Source organism: Zonotrichia leucophrys, chromosome 3 (genome assembly GCF_028769735.1).
Source record: "Zonotrichia leucophrys gambelii isolate GWCS_2022_RI chromosome 3, RI_Zleu_2.0, whole genome shotgun sequence".
In the NCBI taxonomy this organism is placed as follows: domain Eukaryota; kingdom Metazoa; phylum Chordata; class Aves; order Passeriformes; family Passerellidae; genus Zonotrichia; species Zonotrichia leucophrys.
In genome coordinates, this window is record NC_088172.1 from 24511732 (window position 1) to 24530972 (window position 19241).

The 19241-nt window shown below is 36.7% G+C and overlaps 1 protein-coding gene and 1 long non-coding RNA gene across 17 annotated transcripts in view; both read right to left on the bottom strand.

The window, feature by feature from the left end:
• MYT1L (myelin transcription factor 1 like) overlaps positions 1–19241 on the bottom strand; it is a 300554-nt gene that overhangs the window by 130442 nt on the left and 150871 nt on the right. The window lies entirely within an intron of this gene.
• LOC135446360 (uncharacterized) lies at positions 8944–18801 on the bottom strand. 2 transcript variants are annotated; one of them, XR_010439753.1, is made up of 3 exons: positions 18704–18801; positions 17794–17880; positions 8944–9381 (listed from the first exon to the last, which is right to left on the bottom strand). It is a non-coding gene; the product is annotated as an uncharacterized LOC135446360 (long non-coding RNA). The 2 variants fall into 2 exon arrangements; XR_010439754.1 differs by having other exon boundaries at positions 18359–18777.

The window sequence follows — 19241 nt, forward strand, 5'->3', positions numbered from 1 at the left end:
GTCAAGGGGTCACACACCACAGGCTGTTTTCTAACCAAAGCCTTTACAGTGGGAAATAGAGGAAGTAATAATGACTGAAAAGGAGATGAAGATTCACCATTAGACCTTCAAATATTTCATGTTATTTATTATGGCATTACAATCTTTGCCAGCACGTTTCATAGTTTAGTTGTGTTTTACAAGTTTCAGGAATGGGCTCATTTGCTACATGACTAGATCTTTATCTTCATTTTACAAACAGCTTGCCAATCCAGTGTAGTTTTCTGTGCTGTAACAAATACATAGAAATCTTACATGTTTACCAGACAGGGCAAGCCTACAGATTAGATCTTTGAACGTATCACCATCTTATAGTAATAGTATAACCATCTTATAGTTATTAATGTAGGGCCATGTAGTTTCTTCTGATTTTACATGCACAATTGTCACCAGATTTTAAAAGGTAAACTAAATAGGCTAGCTAGAGTTCAGGATTTTTTTCAACAGAAGCAAATTGCACTGAACTATGTTGAGAGACTGAGTCAGGGAAAATATATGCAGTATCTCTATCACCAGCTCCTTTGGCTGTAGAAGAACAAGATAGCAAGATGGATCTCCAGTGCTTCATACATAGTGATGATACTGTAAAGGTCAGGAAGCACAGAAATAGACCATGGAGCTCTAGTTCCCCCAGGGGAAAAAAATCAATCACCCCCTTTATAGCAATATCCTTGGATTGATATCTGGTAAGAATGTCATATATCTCATGCAAAAACATGGAAAAGGGTCCAAGTGACTTGCAGCTAACCCTTTAATCACCTAACTTTCTTTGGTCAGTACCTTAACACAAACAATTTGGGAAGTAACTAGGAAAGAACTAATCAAGGAGTGTTTTTAAAGAGCTCTCTCAACATGTAACAGCAGGAGGAAAGAATCACCTCAACAAAATTTGTAGGTGGCAGGGATTTGGTAAAAAGAAAGTGTCACTCTCACAAGATTCTTTGCTACTGATGTAGTTCTGTTTCTCAGCAGTCATCATCTGATTTCTGGTAGTGTGCTATATTCCACACTAAAGGGGTAATTTAAATAGATTGATATTATGAAAGCTAATAGAGCACCAGACACTTTTAGGGGGCTTCAGGTCAGTCTTCTGCATAACTTTAATTTGGTTTAATTTTAAAATTAAGAATTTCATTTTCATATTAATTTAATATTTGGCTGAGTGCAGATACATTTGGAGCATAAGCTTCCATCTTCACCAACCAATCATGCTCTCTGAGATCCCACAAGGTATTCCATCAAACCCTCAACTGCCAGTCCAAAAAAGTATGGAAAGGTACAGACCTATCCTTTGTTGTATCTACCAACCCCGTGCAGAAGTTTCAGATTCCTCTGGCATCAGCACTAACTGCCTATGCTTAGACAACTGAATTTAATCCCCAGGTTAACACAGCCACTGGAGCCTGAGGACCAACTCCTCTGATCAGCTCCATGAAGCTACTCCAGCTGGATAAAATCAGTCTTAGGCACCTCTGTCTCTGCTGTCCAGCTCTCCATCAACTATTGCATGAGACACTTGGCATGCCTGTAGATATCTCCTATAGGCACCTAAACTGAATCTTAAACATTACCCACCCACAGTATCTATCCTACCCCTTGAGTTCAGATCCTAGTCAGTTTCTTAGTTCCAATGACTTGAAACGCATTTGAAGTTTTTAAAGCTAACATATCAAAGCACACAACAGCATCTCTGGAATATAAAAATTATTTACTAGATGATAATATTCTTTTCTTTTTGATAATAAGAAAACAGTGCACTTTATTATTCTATAAGTCTTGAGTGTGTAAGGACTTGACAGGAGACCAGAAGTGAAGTTACTTGATCTTCAGACTAGTATGTTTTTAAAATGTTTGAAAAACATTATCTAGCTTCATTTGTCAATACTGAAAAACCTGCTGAAAGAACTATTATGATCTTTACCTGGAAATGCTGCCCCAGTTATTATGATAGTCTGTGTACATTTATAAGGGACAAACTACAAAACAGATTTATCTGTCTTTCTAAACCAAAGTAAGCACTTAAAAAACACTGAGGGTAGTATAGAGCACTTTTAACTATACTGACAATCAGAGAAGAAATCACGAAGCTGGAAAAGCCCCTGTAAGATCCACACAATCTATATCCAGAAGCAGGTCAAAGAAATAAAAACATTATAAAAGCTGCTGGCACACAATGCAATTATAAATTTTGTTGTGCATCCTACCTAGTTTGCTGCTACTCCAGAAAAGCACAAATTGACTTGCCATTTTTGTGACCTAGATGCCCTCTCATATATGCCAATGCTTGTCTTGGATGCTCTAGGACACATCAAATGATGATAGATGCCTATATTTAGTCAATTGAATTTTGCTTTACCTCGATATTTATATGCTTGCTTACAGATCTTTGTCAGTCATATCAAAACTTCAGCCTTCATTTCTCCATGAATTACATGCTGGATGCTAGGAGTAAGCTACTTCCTGTAATTCTAGTAAGATTTGCATTGGTTCTGCAAAAGTACAGTCATCTGGCAGCCTGCCATTGGCAGTCCTCAGTGGCACCCCTGGCACTTCCATGGCCAGGAATATAATTCTGATACTGAGACCATCAATCTCACACAAACATGGACTTCCTCACCACTTTCACATGCAGCAAAAGGAAATGCAGACTTTGGTCTCACAAGGAGTCCACCTTAGTAATTCTACTTCATTCATGACCTCAAAATTACAGCTCTGTAGCTTAGCTCTTTCTTAGCCTCTGTTCCAGAAAAAAACTTGTGGACATGGAGGACATGCTGGCTAGGGTTAGTCTTAGCCTGGCATCTACTATTACATATCAAAGCAAAGAGAAAGGCATCAGGAATAGGAACAGAAGACAATGTTAATGTTTCTTCAAAGAGAAGCTCTAGAAATGAAAATGGAAAGGTCTAAGCTGATTGGAGTGGAGTATCTCTCCTACAAGAAAAAGCTGAAAGAATTTGGTTTGCTAAGTCTGGAGAAGAGAAGGCTTCAGGGTAACCTAATTGTGGCCTTCCAGTACCTGAATGGAGCCAATAAGACAGATGGAGAGGGATATTTTACACAGGGTATGTAGTGATAGGCTAAGAAAGAATGGTTTCAACCTCAGAGCAGGTTTAGAATGAGTATCAGGAAGATATTCCATGAAGGTAGTGAGACACTGGGAGGAAGAGGCTGCCCAGAGAAGTTGTGTATGCCCATCCCCTCAGTGTTCAAGGCCAGGTTGAGCAAGCTCTGAGCAACCAGGTCTAGTGGAATATTCCCTGCAAAATCAGGGAGGTTGGAACTAGATGATCTTTAAGGTCCCCTTCAACCCAGGCCATTCTGCGATTCTACAATTCTCTTTTCCCAGAAGGAAAAGATAAAAGAGGTCTAGGTAGAAATTAAATCTGTAAATTAGAATTTAAAAGAACCAAATATTTGAATGTGTCTTACTTAGGACAATGGGCAGGGAGAGGTAGATCTGGGAACTCTGTACCACCATTATATGCATTCATGTTACCAAAGATTTAGAGAAACAAGACATGAATAGCTATAGTGCTCTCACAAATAAATCACAAGATGCTATACTAAATACAAATTTTCTGAGTAAAACAAAAAAAAAAGTCTGTGTGGTCACCTGCATGCAAGCAATAACACTTGTTACATCTCACTGTACAGAATCTTATACCAGTAACTACTACTACACACACAGAAACACAAGGTGCTTTTAAGTTGTCAGTATTTGAAAGCTGGAAATAATAATGAGACAAAATGAGAAGAAGACAATCTTATAAAATAAATTGACTACAGTTAGGAGCAGGTGAAAGTATTTCATTAAACATTAAAAACAGAAAAGGTACATATTCATAAGAGAAGAATTTGTTAATAAAAGAGATTTCATTATTACTATAATTATTTGAAAATGTAGTAATAGTAATCAACAAGAAAATTTTTTAAAAGAGATATTTGTCAGTATTTTTCATTTTAAAATCAAAATCTCAGACAACATTTACCCCCCCCAAAATAAACATAGGCTAATAGGTCTTCAATACATTGCTGTTACTTGGGGAATGAGAAAAAACTGAAAAAAATATTCTGAAAAAATTTTATTTGGAACTTTTAAAATTAACCTTTACTAATTGCTGAGGAGATGGTGAGTTAATATTCCTGGTGCTGACCCTTAGTATTGTCATACAAAAGCAATATGGGATACAAGATGATGACCTAATTAGCACTAGTCAACACAACATCGTGGAAAATCTGTAATCAAAACGACTTGACACTGCTCTTTGAGAATACTCTAAAAGTTGTCAGTAAAGGTAGCTATGCTAGGATATCATATCCTTAGAAACCTTTGAAACATTTTGCTTTCTCTTGCTGAGCGTTCAGACAGTAAGTGCATCCTAAAATCAACACATTTATCACAGTTAGCAAATATTTCTCCAGAAAAGAAAAATCTGTATTAAAATATTTTTCCAGAAAAATTACTTTGTATAAAAGTCACTTTTATACAAAACTAATTGTAAAAACAAACAAAAAATATATATTTAACAAGACCCTTTCTAATATAATCCTACAGGCATACATTTACCCCTACAATATTCAGTATCTTCATCAGTACTCTGGAAAATTATACGCTACTGAGATACGCAAATAATAGAGAAATTAACAGAATGATAAACTATGTTGGAAATAGGCCAATTACATATGGTGGCCTGCATCATTTGGCAGATTTGATCCATCTGAAGAACATGGTTCCAGGCGCCTGCATGTATGAACACTTGTGGGCCATGCTCGACAGACATTAGATCATGCCAGTCAATAACAGTGAAGTGGATCTGGACAACCAGATGAGCACGACCAACTTCTGCACTGCTGCAGCTGAAGAGCAGAATGTGATCCATAGCTGCTCAGCCTTTAAGGCTGCATTAATCTTCCAGAAAACCACTGAATTATTCAAATATGGTCAGGAACTTCTAAGAACACAGAGCAAGTTTTCAACAGGACCTTATCTGTTGGCTTGCTGGACAACCTTGGAGTCTTCAGTTTTTTAAAGGATTTAAGGCTTTGAGTCTCACCATAGAGCTACCTGAACTCCTAGAAGTTTTGCAACCAGTACCACTCTCCCTGTCTCTAGATATAGTCACATATCTACCATTTGGACTTTCTCTCATGTAAATGATCAAGAGATTTGGCCTCCTTTCCAGGACAAATTGTGACTTTTGCTCCCTTGAGGGAAAGTAGGTCAGCATTTTTTTCCCTTAGGGGCAGGTACTCCTGAAAATTATTCTTCCAGTTAAAATTCTGAAGGTATCTGTATTTCTAGATAGAGGCATGGTGACTGCAAGGTTCAGTCCCAAGTTCCTAAATTTCCAAATCAGCCAACACTTTCTTAGTGAATTATTATGGTTTCTCTCTAGCCATGATGTATCAGAAGTCTAAAAAGCCACAAAAGAGCTAAGGGCCATAGATCTGGACTTCTAAAATTCTTCTTTCCTAGGTTTTTTTCTTACTTGTATTTCTTCAAATCCAAAAATTTGATTCTCAAACACTCTCAAAAGATGTCCAGTTTTTACTGAGGCAAAGCATTCACTGTCTACACTGTAGAAAGTTCTGGGCCCCTCAGGATGACAGACATGGAGCTCCTGGAGAGTGTCCAGAGGAAGACAACAAAAATGATTAAGGGACTGGAGCATCTCTCTTGAACAGGAAGGCTGAGGGAACTGAGCCTGTTCTGCCTAGAAAAGAGATGGCTGAGAGGGGACCTCGTCAATGTCTGCTGGTATCTGAAGGGAGGGTGTCAGAGGATGTTTACAGGCTCTGGTCAGTGGTGCCCAGCAATAGGACAAGACTTAGTGATGCTCAGGAAGTTCCACCTGAACATGAGGAAGAACTTCTTTAGTATGTGGGTGACTGAGAACTGGAACAGATTGCCCAGAGAGGCTGTGGAATGTCCCTCACTGAAGATATTCAAGAACCATCTGGACACAATCCTGTGCCATGTGCTCTAGGGTGACCCTGGTTAAGCAGGGAGGTTGGACCAGATGCCCCACTATGGTCCCATCCAACGTTACTCATTTGTGATTCTGTAGATGATCATCTGTGACCTCAAAAATATATGGAAATGACTGTCAAATACTGGAATTACTGCATAATTGTTATGGTCAATCAAGAATGTTTCTTAAATTGTTAGAAATATTCCTTTTCCCTAATCAGTAATATTGCACATACTCATAATGTGACAAAAGTAAAATGTTTGGAGAAAAATATGACTTCCTGAAAACCTAATGAGTTTATTACATTAAAAGATTGCAGTTTAAAATTTATCTCCATGTTACTCAAGTTACTCAGTAAAGGCAGATTTTCATCCCCTATGATGCAAGATGCAAATTTCTGTAGGTAAGATTTCTTTACTATTTTAATCACCAAAGTTTTCTCAGTATCTCTTTTTATAACTAAAAGAAAATTATATTTCTTCTGTGTGAAAGAAAAATTAAAGGATTCAAAGAATGTTTTTTTAAACCTAGCATCTCAAGGAACAAAACAAGTTATGTCAAATGTATTTCTCCCATTTAAAATGCTCCTACATCTATAATCAAAGAAATACGACCTGGAGATGATTAATAGTTTATGTAAGCAGCATATCCCATACTACGTAAGTATTTTGTGCAGTCTTGCTAAAAAAAATGCAAACTGATCTTTTATTGCTCTCCTCAGAAAATAATAGGCAAATCCAAATTGTAACATAACCTCTTTTCAAGCATGTCTTTGTATTACAAAATAAACTAATTTCTCAATTATGAGTCCCAGTAATCTGAATATGTTTTTATCAACTGGACATGTTTTGTGAGACACTGTTTAAGCTACCTGGTAACTGGGACATTTATCAATTATTTCAATGGGCCCCAAATATCTCTGTTGTATAACACTATCTGCTTCAGCAGGTCTTCCTCTCCCCTAGGCAGACAAAACCTGAATCAATAAGAATATCTGAACCTTAATTTATGCCCTACTGTTCTTTTTTTTTTTTAATTAGTTGCATTCTAGGCTAAAATGTGTGTACTTGTGGGTGAAGGGAGAGTGGTTGATAGCATTTGGCTCATTTTTAACAAGGCTTTTGACAGAGTCTCATTATGACGATATTTGCATAGTCAGTTCTTTAAAATCAGTTCTTAATATTTCAATCATCTTGATTAAATATCGTCTATTACTGTTATTAACAAAGTACAGTAAAATTCAAGATTGTGATTTTGACAGAAACCTGTCTGATTCTCCCAAATACATTTAAGCTGCTTGTTTCGTATTTTGAAATCTGCAATACAAAAGAGGCACAAAACTGCAGGATAGAAAGTTACTCTAAGAATCTGCTGGAGTGTTTTAAGGAAAAGTTAGGCAGAATGGAAAGCCAATTTCCTCTCCTTTCAGACTCTTTCCTCCACAAACCCAGATGCATTCAGATGGACACCTGAAATTTAGTTCAAATATTTTAGAGCACCCTTTTAGGAAAAGGCGAACTTTATAAAAGAACTACTGAATTTGAATCTTCCCCTTAGGAAAATACCAGCATACAACCAGAGCAGAGTTCCAGGGGAACTCTGCAAAGATAAAAGTTACAAGTTGAGGGTACATAACACAAAGTGAACAAATAGGCACGTGGGCAAACTAATGACTAGAATATAAATTAATCCCTTGCTCTCTTCCACTTGTGATGAACACAAAGCTTTTATTAATATCAAGGAGAGTCCTTCTTGCAGAACAATAGGAGAATATATCCTCAGAACTTATTCTGAAACTTTCAGTAAGAGTCATACTCCTGCTGTGATGCACAGAGGGAATCCAATCCCTCCATTTTCAGATGAACAGCGCAAGCTGCAGACAAATCTGTAAATACAGGCCAGAATAAGCAGAATTCTGGTTAAACTCACAAGTTCCTCATATATAACCGTTTTTTTTTTAATGGGGAAATACATTTGGGGTTCAATGAAGCAACCTCGCAGGAAGCAGAGAACCCTTTCAAGTATTTCTCACTGGCCTCAGATTAGAGTGGAAAAGACCCAAAGAGCACAGAGGTCATTTGAGCATCTTTCTCTTATTACCTCCTTTTATCTTAGATATGAAGAATGAGAAAGTAGTATGGAAAAAAGAGGTAAGAAGAAACAGCATTGGATCTTTAGCCCTTTCTTAGGAGCAAAGATATCCACTCGTCAGTTTGGCTTCATGAAGTTACTTTGGATATGCTCAGTGAATGGGCTTTGGGATATGAACCAGCATTTCCATTGGGAAAAACACATCCAGAATACATCCATACAGCTGAGCAACTCAAATTGCACCATTACCAGTCATTGATGGTGGTCCTGTGCCAGGCCACTTGATCTGTGAAGGATCAGGGTGGTGAAGGTCAGCACATGCTGACAGGACTTTCCAATAGTGAACTATCAGTAGCTTTATGTCATGTGCATCCCCCCCATTTATAAGCATTTCTTACTGTGGAGTTATGTATTTTTCACATGAGAAGAAAAAATAACTGTCTTAGAGGCTTTCAAGTTCCTGTTTCAACTCATATTTTGGTTATACAGATAGGCTTAAACAAGAATTCACATTTCCCTGCATTAGATGCAGACACTGAAAGAAAGCACTCTGTGGTTCGAAGGCCTCCTAATAAGAAATTAAATATAACAGAAGGAAAAATAGGCCTACATATTTATCCAGTGCAGTCAGCAAAGCACTCAGAAGCAGCACATATTAAAGCTGAATGTTAAATTTACAGTAAGAATCAAACAAAAAATAGAGAGAAATAATTTGTTCTTAAAAGAACTGTAATTTCCTTGTCATGAATAGAAGAAGCGTATTTCTGTTGGAAGATGCTACTTTCAAGTGGGGATGACAAGCAACTTAAATCTTTAGTAACTTCATAAAATGAAATTTCTTGAAGATTATTTTCTGTATTGTTGGTGATTCTGAACAAAATTTGCACCAAATTCACTGAATTTATTCCAGAAATTCTTGAAATTGGGGTTACATGTTACATCCATAAAAATTAAGACGTTATAGTATTTTTTTCCAAAAGTCATAGTTGCACTTAGAATGATATAAAAGATGTGGCTTGCTCCTTCTGTCTGGATGGGTGTGTGGTTGTGTGCATGATGTTTGTGTTCACATGAGTTCTCTGAGTGTCCCTCTAGAATCTGTGTGAGCAGCTATATATTTATGTCCAGGCACATGTAGTGCACACACGTGCTTTGTGTGCTTGCTGTAAATGAATCCTCAGCCTTGCTCCTGGTGGAACTCAGGGACAGGGATCAGCAGCAGCCTTGCTTCTCTTCAAGTTGTTGAATATGGCATGATTTGTTTTCCTCCAAAATCCTGTTCCCAAACACAATGTGTTTGAAAATGACAGATATAAGGCATAAGAAAGGTTATTTTTTTAATTCTAAATTTGAAACGCGGCAATTTGCTATATTTTGTACAAGAACAAAGACAGAAAAATAATTTAGCTTATGGCAGACCTAGATTTTTCACAGTATTATAGAAGAAAATTGGTAAGAAGAGTGCTTTAAAAGAAAAAAATGTAATAAAATATTTAAATTTTAGAAATCAGGAAGCCAATAAGACTTAACTGAAATACAGAGTTAGATTTCACAGACATGGGGGTCACAAGTAACACAAAATGTTCTACACTTCCACTGCTAGGCTTAAAACCCACTGGGTTAGGGAACATGTGCAAGATGTACATGCAAGATGTACAGTCTCTATAAAACAGTCTGCTTCCATCCTTGGCACACGTGCATAACTTGTTCTTGCACACACTGTTCATGTGCAAGTCCTGAGGTGTAATGTGATCCAAAAGACAGGTTTACATTTAACTCCTAGGATTTAACATCAAAGTCTAATTTCATGGAAGCCTGTGTTCTGGACAAGCACCAAAACCGAGAAACACCTTTACTTAATATGCATCTTAAAAGTATATATAGTATATAAACACTTTTGGGCACAGCAACCTAATGAAGATTTCCATATTTCTATTTGTCCAATATTTTTGCATCTATGTTTATTGAAGCACCAATTTTATGAGCTGAAATGTACCTACCAAGGAAGGGCTGTAGGAGTCTTTTCTGTAACTCTCATTCAATGTATTCGCACTACACATCTTTGAATTATCATTAAAATCCCTAAAGAATAAAGAACAAGCCAAATACGGGGCCTGCACCAATATTGAGGAGTATGCAGTGTACTACCTATCACCAATGCAGAAATAACACCACACAACAAAAAGCTAAAGTACATTCACTGAAATTCAGGCCAAAGTGGTCATAACTCTTTAGAGTTTTAGCTTTATCTCTGAATGTACTAATGACTGTAATCACAATCATGCTGTGTTTCAACCTCCTTGTTGCTTTGAATCACCTACATTCAGGTCAGGCCTAAAGGGCCTCTGATGGGGAACAACCTCCCAGAGCTTTGCTTGGGAAACTGCTTGGAAAAAATCACACAGCTCTGCAGAAACATAAAGTCACTGACTTGGTCCCACGGTTCAGCCAGAAGCAGAGTTGTGAGAGTTACAGCTCTTAAAAGCTGTAAACCAAAAGATCATTATGGAAAATAAGAGGGGAAAGGCTTCAACTTCCATATTTTGCTTGGGAAATTTCACTTCCAAATCCGCCATAGGCTCACATTGCCCTCCCCTCAACGAGGGGCTTCTGAATTAAAAATACAATGTTGGCATGTGCATCTTGTGAATTTTTTTTCAAACTGGATTAGGTTTCACCCCCCCAAACTTACCTACATTATCTAAGTCTGTAACTGAAGAGACTGGTTTATCTTTGACTTACTGACCCTTTAAATAAGGAATGTATAAAAATACATATTTTTCTGAATACAAGGAGAAAACAGAAAAAGCCATTTAAAAATATTTAGTACTGTCATACTGAGAAGCATACACAGATATTTTATTATATAAAATGCCCTCAACAAGCTTTTATATAAGCCAGTCACCACATCCACAAATTGATATTAGTGAGTATGCAATTTGTGTTCTTAAAAATGCAATATGACATATGCAATTTGTGCTCTTAAAAAAACAGGATACCAGATTTTAAAATCTCATTTCTTGTATCCCAAACTCAAAAATATATCACAACTAATACACATGCTAAGGTTTGTTCATCGAGTATTGCTTCCAGTGTAGAAAACAGTATGATTTTCACTGGCACTGACTCAGACTAAGAATTATTGAAGACACCTATAACCATTTTTGAACAAAAAAGACCAAAGCAAAACACAAAATAAGCATTATTAAAATGAAAGAACTCGTGTTTAAGGTTTTGATTAAAGACAAACATAAGCTAACTGTAGTGGATATATACCATGGAAAAGACAAGTATTTCAGATATAGAAAAGGACACATTTATTTATTATATCTTCTGTTTAATTCCAAAAGAAAACTATGTAGGCCTTGCAGTTTAGTAAACAGTCTGCACACTGAAAACAGTATAGTTATAAAAAAATCTTAGTCTGTTAAAGCTAATTGCTGTCACTATTAAGTGAAGAGATTAGCATCCCTTCTTCCCCATTCACTACTCCATAACAATGACACCTACTTTGTGGTTTTAGGTTTTGTCTAATTACAGCAATGGTGAGAATAATATTTCAGAACTACATGGTATCAGAAGTGTTTGCTGCTGTTAGTGTACAGGCCAATATGCTTTTCAAAGGGTATGTTATAAATAGCTTACAGCTATTAGAAGTGCAACAATTAACTGATAAATTAGTAAGACAGGCAAGCAAAATATCAATCATAGCCCTTCTAACATAATTAGCATAAATTACACAGGATCACAGATTATTGCAGTTTTTGCATAAAACAAGAGTACCTACTTCAGTTGTTCAATAACTTGAATAGTTTTAACACTAAAACTATACAACACAATACTCAAAACATAAAGAAAAGACCACAAGAATAGTGAATATTAATTGGTAATTTTCTGCTCAAAATTTGCATGTAGCAATTTCTGGGGTAAAATAAAAAAAAAGGAAAAAAAAATGAAAGAAGAAACAGATCCCAAATGGACAGGATTTTGTAGCATAGCATACAGTAAACCCCAGGTATCTTCCTAGGACAGAGATGACAAGTTTAGTGAACTACTGCACCGCGACCTAGTGGCCCATACAAGGCCTGAAAAAGTGCTACATTTAAGTAGGCCTGTTATTACCAGCACAGTTAGCAATTTGGATGATTGCATGAGTTTTAGAATGCAATTAAGCAGGCATAAAGAGTGCCCCTTTAACTCCTGGAATGAAAGGACAGCCAGGAAGTGGTTTTATTTTAATTTATTAATATACATTTATTATGTTTTTCAAATTTATTTCATTTCTTGTTGTCACTCTGACATCAAAGCACCTGTAAATTCCATTATTATAAATATGGATTTTTAAAGCAAATTGAAAGAAGATTTATTCTTAACAAGGAACAAGAGATTTCCTGCTTCAGATTCTTATGCTGTCTGTACTGGTTTCAAGATCTAGAAAGAACTGTTGTTAAATAATTCAAAGCGGTCAAACAAGACCAAATTGGTAGAACAATCCGTATTCCACCCTCAGTTAAAACTTTGCCTTCTGACTTAATACAGTTACTCAAATAACAGTGAGGAAGAATCTGATTAACTCTGTTCGTGTTTGTAAGCTATGAAGATAAAAGAATGAAAACTAGGACTTTCAAAATTACATCTCTGCATCCTTAATGTTAGTTTTGTGACATGCACTCCTATTATACCACCAGCCACGCAGGACCAATGGTGCAAAGATTTTATCTCCTTGATTCATGTTGTAAAGATGGAAAACTGCATCATTAGGTTTTGTTTTGACAACTAAGTGAAAGGACTGAAGTGAATTCTGCATAAAAAGAGGTCCCTTTCATCCTTGAGTAACAGAGATAAACCTAAGAAGATTTATGGAAGTAGGTATGTGCATTATTTTACATACACTGAGAGAGTTGATCTGATGCAGGACAAAGACAATGTTGTAAAGTGCAGGGGCTTCCTCACTTCTCCAGCTTCTTTTCTTTCCAAATTTCACATTAAACCCTTAACATGAAAAGTAGGATCTGAGGCAGCATTTCAGAGGAGACAATATACTTTTAATATAGTTATTATTCTGTCTGGGTGAGAGAATGTTTCTTGGCAAATGCAAAGAAAGCCATTTATGCAGAAAAAGCATTCTGGCTCCCAAAGACATTGAAACAGGATGTCCAAAGTTCTGCCTGTTCTTACCACCTATGGGAAAGGAACACTGCCAGCAACAGGATGGGAATCTGTCTTTATGAAATTTGTAACAGCAAAAAACTCAGTGTTTCTAATTATTGAGATTTTTATAAAGTTTTGAAAACTTTTTGGATTAACCAATGGCTGGCATGTCAACAGAAGACCTTCAGAAGATATTAAAAAAAATCAAAATTGTTGGAAGATTTATCAAAATAACTAACACCACATATTATAAAGGTATAATGCAACATTATTCCTCTGAACTGTACATCCTAGAGTTGATACATGATGCAGATATCTTATACCAGAATTATATAGACAGAGAACTAGAACTAAACTTGCATTCAAACTTAGATGTGGTAAATGGATGTACAAATGAAAGAGTTAAAATATGTGAAAATATGTCTCTATCCAATAAAATAAAAAGATAGACCACATCAGTGTGCTGAAAGTCATGCATGCTTGCTCTGTATATTAGACCACACTGGACTATAATGAAATATAATATGCAGATCCTTGAGCTCAAGTCATGTCCCACTGATGTAAAAACTGAAACATATTTATCTGTTTATACTGTAAGTCTTCTGGGCAGGGCATATGTTTGTACAGCACTTGGCAAAATAAAGTTCTGGATTGTGATTGCAGTCCATATGCACTATAACACTACAAGCAACACAACTAATTACATGTGCATGTACACTCATGTTCTCAAAGCCCAGCAGGAATATTTAGCCTAACAACTCCGTAGCACCAATGAGTAAAGGTAGGGAATGCATTATGTACTTTACTTGAAAACATCCAACTGTTTTCATGCAAACAGAGAAGAAAGCAAAAAAAAAATAAGTAAAACTCTAGATTAGAGCTTGAGCACATCCAGCTCTCAGAGTCCTCAAAACAAGTACATGGATCAGTTGAAGGAAATCCAGAGGAGGGCCATGAGGACGATCGGAGGACTGGAGAACCTCTCCCATGAAGATGGCTGAGAGAGCTGGAGCTGCTCGGCCTGGAGAAAAGGCACCTCTAGGGAGACTGTAAAGCACTTTCCAGTGCCTAAAGGATTGAAATCTACAGTGAATATCTCTAGAACCTTACATTAATTTCCACACCCAGCACTTCCACTCCCAACATTCAGAAAGCACGTTTCAGTTTCCTCCAATAACTGGTTTTAGCACTACAAGATCTTAAATATGAAAGTTTCTATTCCTCTGCTTTGCTTTCTGGCTATCAGCACTTTATGTTAAAGCACTCAAGCTTCTCTTTGCAAGCAATACACCTACAAAGATTATTTTTTTAAATGGAAAATTACATTTATGTGCAACTGATGCTACAAATAGCATCTTTCAGAAAATCATCTAATATTATTAACTACCATTTTTCTGAGAGGTTTTTTTCCATGTTTAAGACACAGATTAAGAGCCTTCCTATAAAATCTCCATTTCCATCTTTCAAAGTTCTCCAAAGCTGATCTACAACAGTATGGTTATGGAATTAGCTGACTACCTACAGTATGCAGTCACAAATCTTAAACTGCATCTAAGTCCTAGAACCTTGTGTTTGCTATTGCTGAGGTGGCTCCTACAGTTGAAAATCAGCCAGTAAGAAATTAAAGGTACAGGAATTTAGATGTAGACTTTTCAGAAGTTTTATTTGCATTTCATTATTGGAAATCACTGAGGACACCTACAGATAGTTTTTATAACAGCAGTTTTAGAGACTACTATCTCTGTTGCTCTTTCTTCTTTGATTTCATGCATCACACCCTGTTGTGAATTGGAGCATAACCAATCTGAAGGGGGAACTGTCTTTTAATCACAGTTGGTATCTCCAAATTAAATTTTCACATTAAGTCATAGTATCCCAGCTTCTATGTCTCTGTGGCTGAAAAAAATAGCAGTGTGCCATAGTACAGATGATTTCAAAGTGCAGTCAGATATTCCTGCTACAACATAAAGGGAAGGAGTAAAAACTGGTAGTATAGGTTGCAGAAAGCCAAAGAACCAATTTCATATTTTACCAAGTGGTTTTAAGGAGATTTGAAAAGTAACACAGAGAAAACACAGAGAAAGAAACACTCAAGATGGTTGCCCCGATCAAGCTTGTTTTTTGATCTGTGGCTTCATGTTCATTTATTTTCTAAATTCTTTTTCATATTCCATTTCGTTACCTCTTCTGGTTGCCTCTGCACTCACTCACAGAATTTGCTTAGAACCAGCTGCTCAGGAGCAAAATGAAATGTTTACATGTCTGACTTTTTGTGAAGGAGGTACAAATATTTTAGGTTATTTCACTGAAAAGAATATTTAGTCATATTCATATATCTTCCATTGTCAATCTATTCAAGTTTTTGTTAGTATTTGATTAAGAAAAGCCTTCAAAGTGACAGCCATTAGAATAACTCTGTGGATAAGTTATGCATTTCTTACAGACTTTAATACCTCTGTTTCTGAATGTGTTTTTGTCAGAGACATGCGCTCATGTGTGTCCGTGTATGTATATGTATCAATGTGTGAACATGTATATAATATTGAATATGCACTTATGAGCATGTGTACCCATTCTATTAGTATTAAAAGAGATGTATGTAAGGACATGTGTTTATAACACATTCCTTCATAAGCAAAATAAAACCATGTTTGAATAAGAAATAAATCTAAAAGCTAAACCCTTTTACAGGTTTTAGACTGGAAGCCCAGCCAGTCCTACAACTACACTGGCTCTTACAGGCACAAGCTGCACATGCTGTAACACAGCAATTGCTTCTGTGCTTTATTCCTTCAGCTTTTCAGGTTTCCATGGAAATGAGTGGGAATCCCAACACAAGGGAAAAATAACTAGGCTATCCAACTCACACCATGGTGCTGGATGTCTGAACAGCTGATACATGAGGCAGTCATCACAAGAACAAAAATACACAAAATACAATTCTACACATAACACTGGAGCCAAAAAACCCAGCCACAACTGCACCTCGAAAGAACACATGTAAACCACTGCTGTCGCTGGTTTAAAAAACTCTGCAAGAATAAAATTTTATACAATTTTGAAGCTGCTCAGGATACGAATACAGGTACTCTATACAGTCCTGAAACTAATTAATTGAGCAAGTCATAGCTATTTAAAGCAGAACATGATCTTTCTACTATTGACTTCACTACACAGATAGTGAATTTTTAAAAAAAGGAAGAAAAAAAAGGGTGTTTTTAAAATTCTATTAATACTAATAGAATTTAATAGATACTCATACCTATCGACTGCTCAGCAAGCCTTGTTTTCACAATGATCAAGCATTAACAGAGAACTCCCAGTGTAGCAACACTATGCCTCTATTTGGATGTTGAGAGCTCCTGCCAGTTCTTTTGCCTTTTCACATGAAAATTACAAGATCATGTGGTTCATCCTTATTTGTTATTATATCTAAGAGTCATGTAATTGTCAGTATGGACACACAAAACCAAAAACTTCTTGTTTTTTAATGAACTGTTAAAAACATAACTCAGATGAGGGGAGAAAAGATCAAAAAACTTTAGCCAGTTTGAGTAAGTCTCTCTTACCTAGCAACAAGTCTTTGCTACTATATTTGTTGATTTCACTGCAATTGTGTCAGGCTCATTGCTGGACTTTGCACACTGCTTTTTCTGATCAAATAGAGACAATGTTTGAGGTTTTTGAAAAGTGTTTGGATTACTTTTCAATGGGAAGCCTTGGAGTATACAGAATAAATGCTAAGCCCAGCAGAGAAACTGCAGAGAGTGGTATCTCCTGCTTCTTATTATGTTTGTCAGGCACATGGCAGGAAATAGCAAATTATTAATAGATGCTTTCCAAGTGATATTGTCTATTAAGAAGCAAACAAAATCTTTCAGATTGAGAGAAGACAAAAAAAAAAAAAAGAGATGGTGATTGAAGAGTTGCCAGAAAGAGGACAAACCCTGTCCATTACATTCTTTGTGAGGAAGAATACAACACAGAAGTATTGAATGTCAATAGCGATTGATCACAGGGCCCAGAAAAGTCTCTAACTTCTCTATCAAAAGATTAACAAAGCATAGTCTGAGCTGTAGGCTGGCTCACCAAATTTTTGGAGGCATAGCCTTCTCTGGGGAACAAAGCAGAAGTGTGCCTCAGTATCACTGCATTTGCACAGCCATTCACCCAGGTGTAGATTTCCTTCCCATAGGTCATAAGAGAACAAAACAATTCCAAGTAACCAGTGTCAACAGTACTTCCTAAGAACTTCAACAACAGATTAAACATATTATCTTCTCAAAGTGATTCAGTTACTGCTAAGCCATTCTCAAGCAAGAATCAACAAGAGGTAGCAAGTTATCCAACTTGTGCCTGTATAAAATGTGGTTACCAATTTTGCACATTTATATGAAACACATTATTCAGTGTGTCAAGAAGATCATACTGAGCTTTGAGCATCTTCTGACCAATAGTGGTGCCTTACTAACATTTCACTTGAGAATGGATTAATGATTTACTGATGGCTCAGCCAAACCTACTGAACTTTGTTTACCTTTGGGGCACGTGATAATTGCACATGATCAGGACACAGCACCACTGTAACCAGCGAAGACTGGGACAGGAAGGCCAGGATCTTTTCCTGAATAATTAGCAGCAAAAACGGTTTAGAAGCCCATTCCCTGATCTAACCTCTCATTTCTATGCCTGTAAGGCATTTTGAATAATAGCAATTTGTGTTGCTAGGCTGTAAACCCAGTCACTGAAACTATTCCTCTTCTGGTAGATTAGGTTTTCAGATAAGCACCACTTAGCTGTATTACTATAACTAAGGGGAGGACAAACTGGAGCTCAGGGGCAGAAATAAGTAGCCAGGAACAGCTATGCACAAATACTCCCTTAAATTGCTTCAGTTCTGAAAAGCAATGCCACATCTTATCTGAGAGGCACAAATAAATTTTAGAGAGGGAGAACATTCCACATAGTTAGGCTGACATAAATATAAAGTTCCTGAATTGGAAGTGGTTTACCTTGAAGCTGCCATTGAGAAACAACAAAATGAAATTGAGGGATTCTCTCAGCCCTCATACATGTAGATACCCCAGGAAATAGCTACATACCTGCAGTTACATGCTGCTATAAAGAGCATCTGCAATTCCCACCTAAGGTTCACCAGAATTACTACTAGCTGCTTTGCCAAATTCTGGTGCTCCTTTATTCACAACAATTTCCCCAAATTAACTGTTCTCCAGGACCCTTAATTATCTGTATTAAAGACTAAACATGGTCTAATTCTATCTTGAAATTATTAGAGAGGTGGAATATCTCTCCTATTATATCTCTCTCCAGGCCGAGACAGTTGGGGTGGTTGGGTCTGGAGAAGAAAAGGCTTCAAGGCAGCCTTCCAGTACCTAAAGGGGGCCTGCAAGAAAGGCAGAGACATAAGAGAAATGAAAATTACTAACTTTCTCTGGAGTTAAAGCATGTCACGTAAGACAAAATCATTTTAGAGCAGAGAAGGGACTGAAAGGAGTGGCAGGGTCAGCCCTGTTTCATGGTGGAAGCAGGTGATATCACTGCTGTGCCTATTCTGGTCTTTTGTGCCACAGCTGATTGTCCTTAGCTCACTAGCAGACAAAATTTATTCATTGTAAGATACATCTGTGTGCTCACAGGCTAAGGGTGATGTAAAATTTTCCTGTGAAAAAGCAATAAGCCATGCAGAAGGCAGGCACATTTTCATTGGCTCTCCAGCTTTCTTGGAAATAGACTTCTGAAAATTCCCTTAAATATTCAAGCTATGCTTTGATGAAAAGCTAAACATGCTGTTTTCCCATTGTATAAAATATGATTATTTATAAGTTTTTATATCTGTTTTCACTAATCACATGCCTATAACCTTTCTATGCTGCAATAAAAGATGATAAAGAACAGCAAATTGAACCTACAAGAGTAATCTTGTCAGATTATTTAGACACTAGTAGCTGAAGTATTAATTATTGC